The sequence below is a fragment of the Prionailurus viverrinus genome, chromosome D4 (genome assembly GCF_022837055.1).
Source record: "Prionailurus viverrinus isolate Anna chromosome D4, UM_Priviv_1.0, whole genome shotgun sequence".
Taxonomy (NCBI): Eukaryota; Metazoa; Chordata; class Mammalia; order Carnivora; family Felidae; genus Prionailurus; species Prionailurus viverrinus.
In genome coordinates, this window is record NC_062573.1 from 22,681,616 (window position 1) to 22,692,289 (window position 10,674).

The window sequence follows — 10,674 nt, forward strand, 5'->3', positions numbered from 1 at the left end:
TTATGGACTTTTCTGTGTCCCCACTCTTTTATTCATTTAGTTAAAAAAACATTTAGGGACACATGGGTGGGTCAGTCGGTTAAGCATCCAACTCTTGATTTCAGCTCAAGTCATGATCTCACGGTTTGTGAGATTGAGCCCCACTTTAGGCTCCACTCTATCAGTGAAGAGCCTGCTTGGGATTCTCTCTCCTTCTTTCTCTGTCCTTCCCCTGCTCATGTGCATGTGCTCTATCTCTCTCTCTCTCAAAATAAACACACCGAAAAAACCCATTATTGCATGACACTACTGTTTAGGAGATGAAAATTCCCTAGTGAATAAGACAGATCCTGCCCCTGCCCTCTTGGAATTAAGAGACTGGTAGTGGTCCAAAGAGGCAATTACAACAAAGAGTGGTGAGTTGTGTAATGTGGAAAATAGGGTGCATTAGGAGGCTGCAGGATGTGATGTCTAAGTGAGTCTAATTATTGCATAGGTTTCCCTGTGAAGAAGAATACAGAAATAAAGTAAAATTTAGGGGATCTGAGGGTTAAGAAAGTATCTCTGAGATAAAAGAAACTTAAGAATCCTACCCAGATTACTGTCCCCAGGCACAAATTGATGAGATGTATGGGGCTTATCATCGATGATTGAATTCCATTAAATTTTAACTAAGTTGATACAAACCAACACTTGTATTCCCAAATCAAATGATTCTGATATTATAGCCATTATTGTATTTATAATTGTCATTAGTTCATAGTAACTCTAATTCCAGAGTGCTCATGGATCTGACAACAGATTGTACAGAGAGTCACTAGAATTTTATAGTAATAGGAAAAATATAATAACACGATTATTCCAAAAACTCTTGCCAAGTAAGAATCCTTGAGCGGAGCTACATCAAGATGTACAAGATAAGACCAAAGAGATATGGGCTCCATGGTTTAAACTGACCCTTGCTTACAGGCTGATTTCCCGGGGAGTTTCTCCCAGTTCCCACTTGTAATATATACCATAACACTTTTCACCCTGATGCTAATTTTTTCCTGCTGTGTCTGGACAAAAATGGCTCTACTTATCAGTTCAGCTCTTACCTCTGCATCTCTCTTACAGCATTCTTCCATTTTAACCTATTCAGCTGTCTAAGCTGGTAGATCTTCCCTGAGCACAGAGTTCAGCTGGCTACCTTCTGAGGATAGCTATGCCTATTAGCTGGGATCTATGAAAGTTACTTGCACGTCTCCACGGTCCCAACCTTTGATTATTTTGCTTCACTGAATTAAGTCACATGTGCATATTTTTAGCCTTATCTCACATTCCTCTCCTACTTGGAATTACTTTTCCAAGCTCCATTTTTCCTTATCCATGTCTTTACTTGTGTTGTTTCCATTTTCTGAAATCTGTCAACTCTCTATGTTGAAATGTTACCAATCTTTCAAGAGAAATCTCACTTGGGCCTTCTCTAGGAAAGTTTTCTTTATCTCCTCAATTAAGTTAATTAACCTTTAAGCAAATATTTATCATATGCACATATATCTTTGCTTTATATCCACATTTATGTATTTTATTCATATTCTGGGGCTCAAAATCATCAAAATACATCTAAGAGCATTCAAAGCATTTATAGTGATAAATCTTTTTTTTGAATGGTTAACATAACTCTCCATTTAACCTCATTTTTTTGATGCATTGTAGTTTGCAACTGTAGTTGAAGGGGTGTGAAAGGTTGTGCTGGTTTAAACACATTCATTGTCCTAATTCTGTACAAGTATTCCTGCCCTTTCTGCCTTCTCCCTACAGATTATATTTCTTTTTTATTCATTCAGGTACTTATTATGCACTCCCAGTTACTAATCTCACACACACATAGATTTATGAGGTCTTCCTACAGTAAAGAGAACCCAACTCACATTTAAGAGGCACCAATTTTGAGCCTGTTTTAAATTCAGACAATGCTTGAACCAGTCTGAGAAAACATATAATTCATCTAAGTTACATGTCTTTCATGAATACAAATCTTCTTACCCATGGACATGAATCAGTTTTAAAATTTCCACTTCTGATTCTCAAATGATTAGTTGGATTGATCCAAAGATACGTTTGGAGATGTTTGTTGAAAATATTCATGTAAAATTAATATAAAGTTAATTTTACTTCTTTAATGATTTTATTTTAAATTTGATTTTAGATTTAATGATTTACTTCTTTAATGATGTTACCAAATACAGAGTTTTGGTGTATATTTTTTTGTTGTTTTTTGGAGGGTGGTGGTGGGAGGGATTAGCTTTGCATCTGTTTATCTGTTTATTCCCTCTAGTTCTTCTCCTGGTCCTCTTGGCTTCAGGGCCAACCAGGGGAGTGATGCAGGGGGAGATGCTGCTCTCATTTAGAATAGCACATTCTGTTATTGAAGTATCCTGACTGCATTTCCTGTCCACAAACTAGTGTTCCCTCCAGTTAAAGGGAACAATGGCATTCCAGCTGCTCCACATTGTTGACTGACTGAAACCTCCTCAGAAAAGGTTCATCACAATCTTTCTTATCGGAGGGATCCATCTCTGAGAATTGTCTCAGTAAACATTTTTTCCCCCCAGGGTGCTTATAGATGCACTTATTTTTATGAACTAGTTTGAAATGCTTTAACCAGGACTGCATGGATAAAGTGTGGGTGAGCTATACAAACATGATCTGAAGTTTGCCTAATACTTTGTCATACCAAGAACTTCACATTTGATGAATTTTCTAAAGTATGTTTTCAGTGAAATCACAACAACTGTAGTTGAAAGGGTTTAGATATGGTCTAGAGATGAAGATCCCAGGGTGTTAGCTCTTGTACTGTGTCTCTGCAAATATGTGACTATAGATCATAGTCTTAGGTAGTTTTAAAAACCCACTTGATCATGAGGAAAGTTTTATGTATTTTTTTCTCCATGACTAAGTATTGGGTAAATAACCTTTTTATAAAATTAAGGGATAGCTGGCTCTTCTAATTTTGTTAATCGGAGTGGAACAACCACCAACCTCACTTCCTACCTTACACAATAAGAAATTGCTACTCCTGATCTTAAAATGGATTTCTGACAAATTCATATCTTCTGTCCAGGCAAATACTTTCAGATGATCTTTTAATTTTTATTCTCTGTAGCCTAATGCGAAATTAATTGTTTCTTAGGACTCGAATGCCAGATTGATTGGGCTTTACCTAGAAGTCTTAAAAAAAAAAGATTCCTTATGGAGTCTCCATATCAACATTAATAGAGAAAGTCTTCATGAAATCTATATATAAATGGAATCTAAGGGCTAAATGGTGGTGGTAGATGGGGAAAATTCAGCTGAAATGTTTCTCCTGTCATATTCATGTGGTCAGAGTTCATATTACTTGTATATTACTTTTTTTTAACTTTACTTAAAAAAAAAGAATTATCATGATATAAAATAGTGGTTTTCAAACTTTAATGTGCTGGAGAATCATCCAGGATGTTTACTGAAAATGTTGATTTCTATGTTTTAAACTTATATATATTTTTACTTAATACTTCTTGGGTTGGGTTCAGGAAAGTATGTTTGAATACTCACTTCAGTTGATAATTCTGGGTGTATATATAGAGAAAAGGCTGTCCTGAGCCCTTGAATCAGTATTCATGTAGTGGCAAAAGAGTGGGTTTCCTTACCTTCTTTCTGAGGGACAGGTTTGGTCTCTTTTAGGCATTAAATAATAATTTTTCTAACACTTGTGATTCTTTATTCATCTATACTGATCATGAATTTAGTAGAATTTCCTTCAAGAGTCTAGTGGGAGAATTGTCATTATTATTTCTCAGTATTTTGATGAGATTTCATCTATTTATGTGTGTTCATTAGTATATATTTGTGGAAATTTTGGAAGACTGAGTCAAGGATGGCTAATCAGATGCTATTTTAATCAGATTCTGATCTCTGTTCCTTTGAAGGTTCTTTCAAGATCACTTTAGGAAAAAACATGACTTATAATCTGAATGGACTATTAATGAAGGTCTCTTTGCACCTCTTTATAAAGTTGCAGCAAATCATTCAACCCTTTTCTGAAGGTCAACCTTCATGCTGAGGAAATGATTGATTTCCATTGCTTCATCAGGGAGGTTTGAAGCCTGGAATAAGGAATTGCTCAACTCAAGTGTTTTGGAGGCAGCCACATATTTATTCCCATAACTTTCTTTTACACCACATCATCACTCAGTGATGTCAACCATGCTCTGAAGTATTTCTCTGATGATTCCTGAGAGCAAGTGTCTAGTAGGAAGGGAATTTGAATTGACTTAATGCACAACCTCAAAGCCATGTGGATGTTTCAATGTTTTAATCTATTGTCAATGAAGGGAAAGCTTAAACACTATATGTGGCCTCATCCCACAATGTCTAATATATTTAATCAACATTGCATTAATTTATTCATCAATCACTTAATTCTTGTTAAGGCAAAAACTATTCTTTCAATGTAAATTGAAGATCATTCATTAATGAAATCTGCTATATGGTTAAACATATATCCTTTGGCAGTTCTTAAATGCTTTGACCAAATATTGATCCATGAATTAAAGGAATAAAATCTTTCTTGAAGGAAATAAGATTTCAAACATAAGATAAGCATAGAGTGACAATAAGTAAATAAGAGCATTGCACAGATTTAGAAAATTTTTGATGTAATTTTTCTATGAAATCATGTTCAACCTAATAAATTAAACATATTTTAATAATGTCCTCAACTATGGAAAGATATTCATTTTTACAAAATTTAACTCAAGGAATAGGAGATTAATTTTCCTTCCCCACAAAAGAAAAATGTTTAGGATTCTAGTGAACTATGGGATTTTTCTTGAAGTCCACTGATGTACTGACTCCAAAAATAATTAGCTTGATCTTTGCTACCTTAAAGCTATTTCCCCTCTTTCAAATGAATATACAATCAATGAAGAGTTTTATAATAGACCAATCTCAGGTGCTAAAGACCTGTTCAGGAAAATAACATATATTCTTAATTATCTTCCCAAATATTCAATATTCTTTCATGTTGCAGCAAGATATGTTGTGTTTCCTCCTATATTTACTGTCAAAGTTTTAAGCAGACCATGGCACATGCTAACAATTTCACATCCCAGAACGTGGATTACTTCCCTCCCAGAAATTTTGGAACTTTGATGCCTTCTGAAGTTTGATTTTATTTTTTAAAAGTTTTTACTTAAATTCCAATCAGCATAAATAAATTGTGTAGAAACTAAAAACAAAACAAAACAAAAAAACACACAAAAAACAATAGAACAACAGATCAATGAAACCAGGAGCTGGTTCTTTTAAAAATTAATAAAATTGATAAACCTCTAGCCAGATTTATCAAAAAAGGAAAGAGAAAGGATTCAAATAAATAAAATCACAAATGAGAGAGGATAAATAACCACCAACATCAGAGAAATACAATTATAAGAGAATATTATGAAAAACTGTATCTCAACAAATTGGACAACTTAGAAGAAATGGATAAATTTCTACAAACATATAAACTACCAAAATCGAAACAGGAAGAAATAGAAAGCTTGAATAGACCTATAACCAACAAAGCAGCATTATTGACAATAGTCTCCTCAAGTTTGTGTTTTTTTTTAATTTTTTATAATGTTATTTATTTTTGAGAGACAGACACAGAGCATGAGTGGGGGAGGGGCAGAGAGAGAGGGAGACACAGAATCCGAAGCAGGCTCCAGGCTCTGAGCTGTCAGCACAGATCCCAACACGGGGCTTGAACCCATGAACCTTGAGATCCTGACCTGAGCCGAAGTCAGTGCTTAACCAACTGAGCCACTCAGGTGCCCCATTTCCTGAAGTTTTAATGAATTCTATACATATATTTTTCTAGTTGCAGATTATATGTATACTAAGTAGCATTTTTCAGTCATTTGGATATTACTTCATCTGAATATGGTCTACCTCATGTCATTTTCTTGCTATTTATATGATTGAGACATTTATAGATTTAATTTTGTTATATAACTGGTAATATTAGATCTAAAATCTTTATTGGTGAATTATAATTTTATTAATCCCAAACAGCTTTCTAAAAGCATTATTCTATTCATTGCAAACAATTCAGGCAGAGGTTTTCTTTCTCATAAACATATATATATATATATATGAGGAAAACATATACGTGTGCATATTTTAAAGGTATCATATTGTTCCCCTTAGCAATCTCTGTGTTTCCATCACCCATTTACTTGTTCATACGTGTAGGGGGTCGTCGTTTATTAACATGCTATTTAAAAAATTTAAATGATACATAGGATTGTATACTATTAAGAAATAAATGGCATCAATATATAATATTTGCATTTAATGAATGGATCGGTGCTTTCAGTCATAAATATCTACTTTGCTAATATTGTAAGTTAACAGAAATAAATATACATAGCAAGAAAAGATAGGAGAGATTTACACCAACATTTCCAGCTGAAGAAAATACAGATCATTTTACTTTCTTAATTTTGTTTATATATATTTTCTTAATTTCTACCATGAGCATGTGTAGCTTTCATAAGTCAGCACCCTAAGGATGCTGTGGCTGTTCTGTAGTTGTGCTTATCTTGGGACATTCAGAGAATGCAGAAATCTAGTATTTCAAAGGATTCTTTACTTGAGATCCTTGTAGAGACCACAAAAGAATCTGTAGAGGATGAGTTTTAAAACATAAAAACAAGAGGCTCCTAATGATAGAGAACAATCAGGGCTGACAGAAGGACATGGGTCTGGAAGGGTAATGGGTACTGAGGAGGGCACTTGTTGGGATGAGCACAGGGTATTGTATGTCAGTGATGAATCACTGAATTCTACCCCTGAAACAATATTTCACTGTATATTAACTAAAATTTAAGTAAAAATAATAACAAATAAAATGCCCTAGCTAAGAACAACAACAAACAAACAAACAACACTTGACAGAGTATTGTTCTATGAAATAGATGAACCATGAAAGGCATATGAAAGGTCTTAATATCCGTCTCCAGCTCCTCCTTACTGACATCACCTATATGCTGCGTATGGAATGGTTTTTGTTCATTCTGCAATCTGTGTCTTTAGCATATGCCTATCTCTAAGTTTCCTTTCTAAGTTTCCTGCTTATTATATTAGCAGCCAAGAGAGTCCTTGGACATTGCTAAAGCAAAGCGTTAAGGTACCATATTATATATAAGTTGCTTTCTAGAAAAAGACTCATTTCCCTGTAAATGGCTTGGCATATTCGGTCGGCTTGCATTTCAAGTTAATAGAAACGGCTGAGTGATACTGCAGCTCTCTTTCTCTATGACACTGAGAATTGTTTCTTGGAATCTGAGCATCATATGTAGCTTTATAGTATTTTCTGTCTTTTTGACAGCAGCGGCTTAGGTGTTTATTTACTTCATACTCAATATTGTGCATGCTACCTAAGCCCCACATGACTATGCATGAAAGAAAAGAAACCATTGTTTCTGTGGAATAGAGAGCTCATTGCTTTTTGCTTTCTCTTTCACAGAACACTTTTGCAACTAAAAAAATATTTTAATTCACTTGTTTAATTCTTCATATTAATTAATTTTTTGAGTTGTTGTATTTCTAGGGGTGTAAGGAAACATTTGAAATGGAGTAAGGTGAGCCTCCTTGCTTTAAAAGGTATACTAAGAAGGACAAAGGACACTCCTGAATCTTTCAGACCTAATTTCCAGTGTAGCTTATTTTTTGGCAGCTGGGCTGTCATTTAGAGTTTTCCCAGGCAGAGTTGTTTATTTAAATTATATAGTTTATGTGTAAACCTGCTATTATTTTTCTAGAGGAGATATTTAACTAGATGTGACTTGAATAACATAAATTTGTGGCAGCGAATTTATGTTTGGCTGAAATTCTTATTCTTCCATTTAAAATTTTTTAATCCCACTGAACTTTAACCTAAAGATTAGTGCTGTATGACCAACATACTTAGCTCCATGAAGAAGGTTTGGTTGACTGCCAAGTGGTGATATTGGGTTTATCTTTGCAAGAAGATGTGCAACAATGTGGCTACAAAAGCATGATGCGAGGAGATTCTTTTCTATTGTATAATGAGTTGAATATCTGCGGATTCACTTGGACACTCGGTGGGTTTAAATTGATTATTATGTGAGAGAGGCTGTTAAAGGAGTAGATAAGGTGACCTGGATCAGACAGTTCTTTTATAAAAAGCCAACTTGTAAGGTGTAGGATCAGAGGTCCGTTACCTCCTGCTGTGATACCAATGTGCATCAGGGGTTAATGCAATCTTCTAACAATCTAAAAGCCAGATTGATCTTTGTCTTTTAAATGTCTACCGGGGTTTCCAAGTTATGAGGGGAGAGCTGAAGGGCAACAACAATATATTTTCATGAGAAGAGTGAATGTGACTGATTGCTAGCACGCCACCAGCAGAAGAACAAAGGTGAAAAGGAAAGTGACTCAGAGGTACATCCCATTTCAGGAGTCTGTCTGCAGAACAATGACTCATTTAGTTTAACTGACTTCCTTACATTTACTCTGTGTACAAGTCTTACTGCTAGGGAAAATGTAATCCACAAAAGCGAATCCACATATATTTTTAATTTCCAATAAGAGAACTCATGGTTGGGGAAAGATTGATGTACACACTAATGTGTGAACAATTGGAGGAGATTGAAATTTACCACAAACTCTAAGTGACATTTAAAGCAAATCATGGGAAACCCCCTAGGTCTTTTTTAACTGTAAAATGTGCTAGAAAGTTTAAAGAGTTTCTAAATTTACAATCAGACAGTCTTGTGTCTGATTTCAAATGGCTGTGTGTGTATGTGTGTGTTTTGTATGTGTATGTGTGTGCTTTATTTGACAATATTTGTAACTTACTAATAAAGTCAAATATAAGAAAATTCATTCTAAAATGGAGATGTTTAAAGATGTTAATGTGCTTGAACTAAATAATGTCTGTATATAAATGTGTGTTGTGAATTTATAAACTCATACCAACATTTTAGTTTCAAGGACAAATGTCAAATTTTATTATGTACCTAGCTGTACATTTAGATAAAATGACATTTAAAAATGTACTTTGAACAGAATAGTTATCTGTTTTTGTGGCCTTATGACACAAATAATATATAAAGACTGGGATTCAGTAACATTTCCACTTTGCTCCCTTTGTATAGCAATCAGCACTCTATGAGAGTATTTACCACAGTCTGCTGTAAATAATTGTATCTTTCTGGGGCGCCTGGGTGGCTCAGTCGGTTAAGCGTCCGACTTCGGCTCAGGTCATGATCTCGCGGTCCGTGAGTCCGAGCCCCGTGCCGGGCTCTGTGAAGATCATGAAGGATATTTTTTGTAATTAAATCCATTCATAAAATGTAAAAAAAAAAAAACTAATTTGGATAGTAAATCTTTAGTACCTATTCAGATGGTTTTAAAGTATGGTACAACTCCAGAAATGTGCTTAACTCTAAACAGCATCCTAAAGATACACTTAGTGAACACCTTCTTCAAGTCAAAACTGTATTAAAGACTGAGAAACAATGGTGAATAATGCTTAACCTGACTTACAGTTTACCTTCACTTATAGAAGACAGGAATGTAAGCAGACAATCACAACAAAGTACAGTGAATACAAGGTATTTTAGACTCACATAGAAAAGGCATCAGCTGATTATGGGAGTTCTTGATAAAAGTGGGAAGTTGGGGAAAGAATTCCTGACAGAAACAGCAGCATATACAAAACTTTAGAACCCAGAGAAAAGAATGCTTTAAGAGGGATACTACTTATGGTTTCAAATATTTTGAGTCTGAAGAGATTGAGTAGAGAATCATGCAAGATGAAATTGGAGACGAAAATGCTTCAATGACAAGGGTCATAGAAGCAGTGTTAAGGAATTCCAAACTAATCAAAGAGTAACAATAAGGTTGCTGCTTTATGAAGAACTCTTCTGATAGCAAAATGGAAGGGGGTAGATTGAAGGATGTGAGACTGGAGGCAAAGAAGTTAGAAGGCTGTTGTAGTGATCCAGGTGACTATTGACGGTTACCTGAAACAAGGTGGCATTCATGAAGGTAGAGGTAAAAGAATGGATTTGAGAAATATTAAGGAGAAATGTCAAGTATTGTGGCACATATTCAAAGGAATATTATTGGCTGAGAAAGCCAGGAGCTGTAGGAGATTAAAAATGTTCCAGCTATGTTAATAAGCTTTACTGTTGCCAGAGCTGAGGGTAGAGGAAAGTCACTCTCGATGCTTATGTGTCAACTGTGACAAATGGGAGCGGAATAGCAAACTGCATGTTTATCATTGTGACTGCTGAAGGTAATGCCTGCTAAGCGGTTAATATTATAGACACCAGAGAACGGGGAGTTGCAGATTGTACTTGGCATATGGTAGACATTAGCTCATTAAAATATTCAGACTAGCAGATGTACACATTTCAGGATGCTAAGGAAAATATTAATTTTAAGAATTAAAAACTCCTGAGACTTTGGAAGTTTTAAAGTTCTTCATTCTTAAAGTTCTCTAATGGGCAAATTGGAGGCATTTTGTTAGCTGTCTGTTAAGACACTCCTGATTACAGCTGAAATGTGCTCAAACTCTGCTACTAAGGTAAACCTGGGGAGAAGAGAATGAAGAGAGAAACATGCTATAAAATCCCTGTAATTACATTTTAT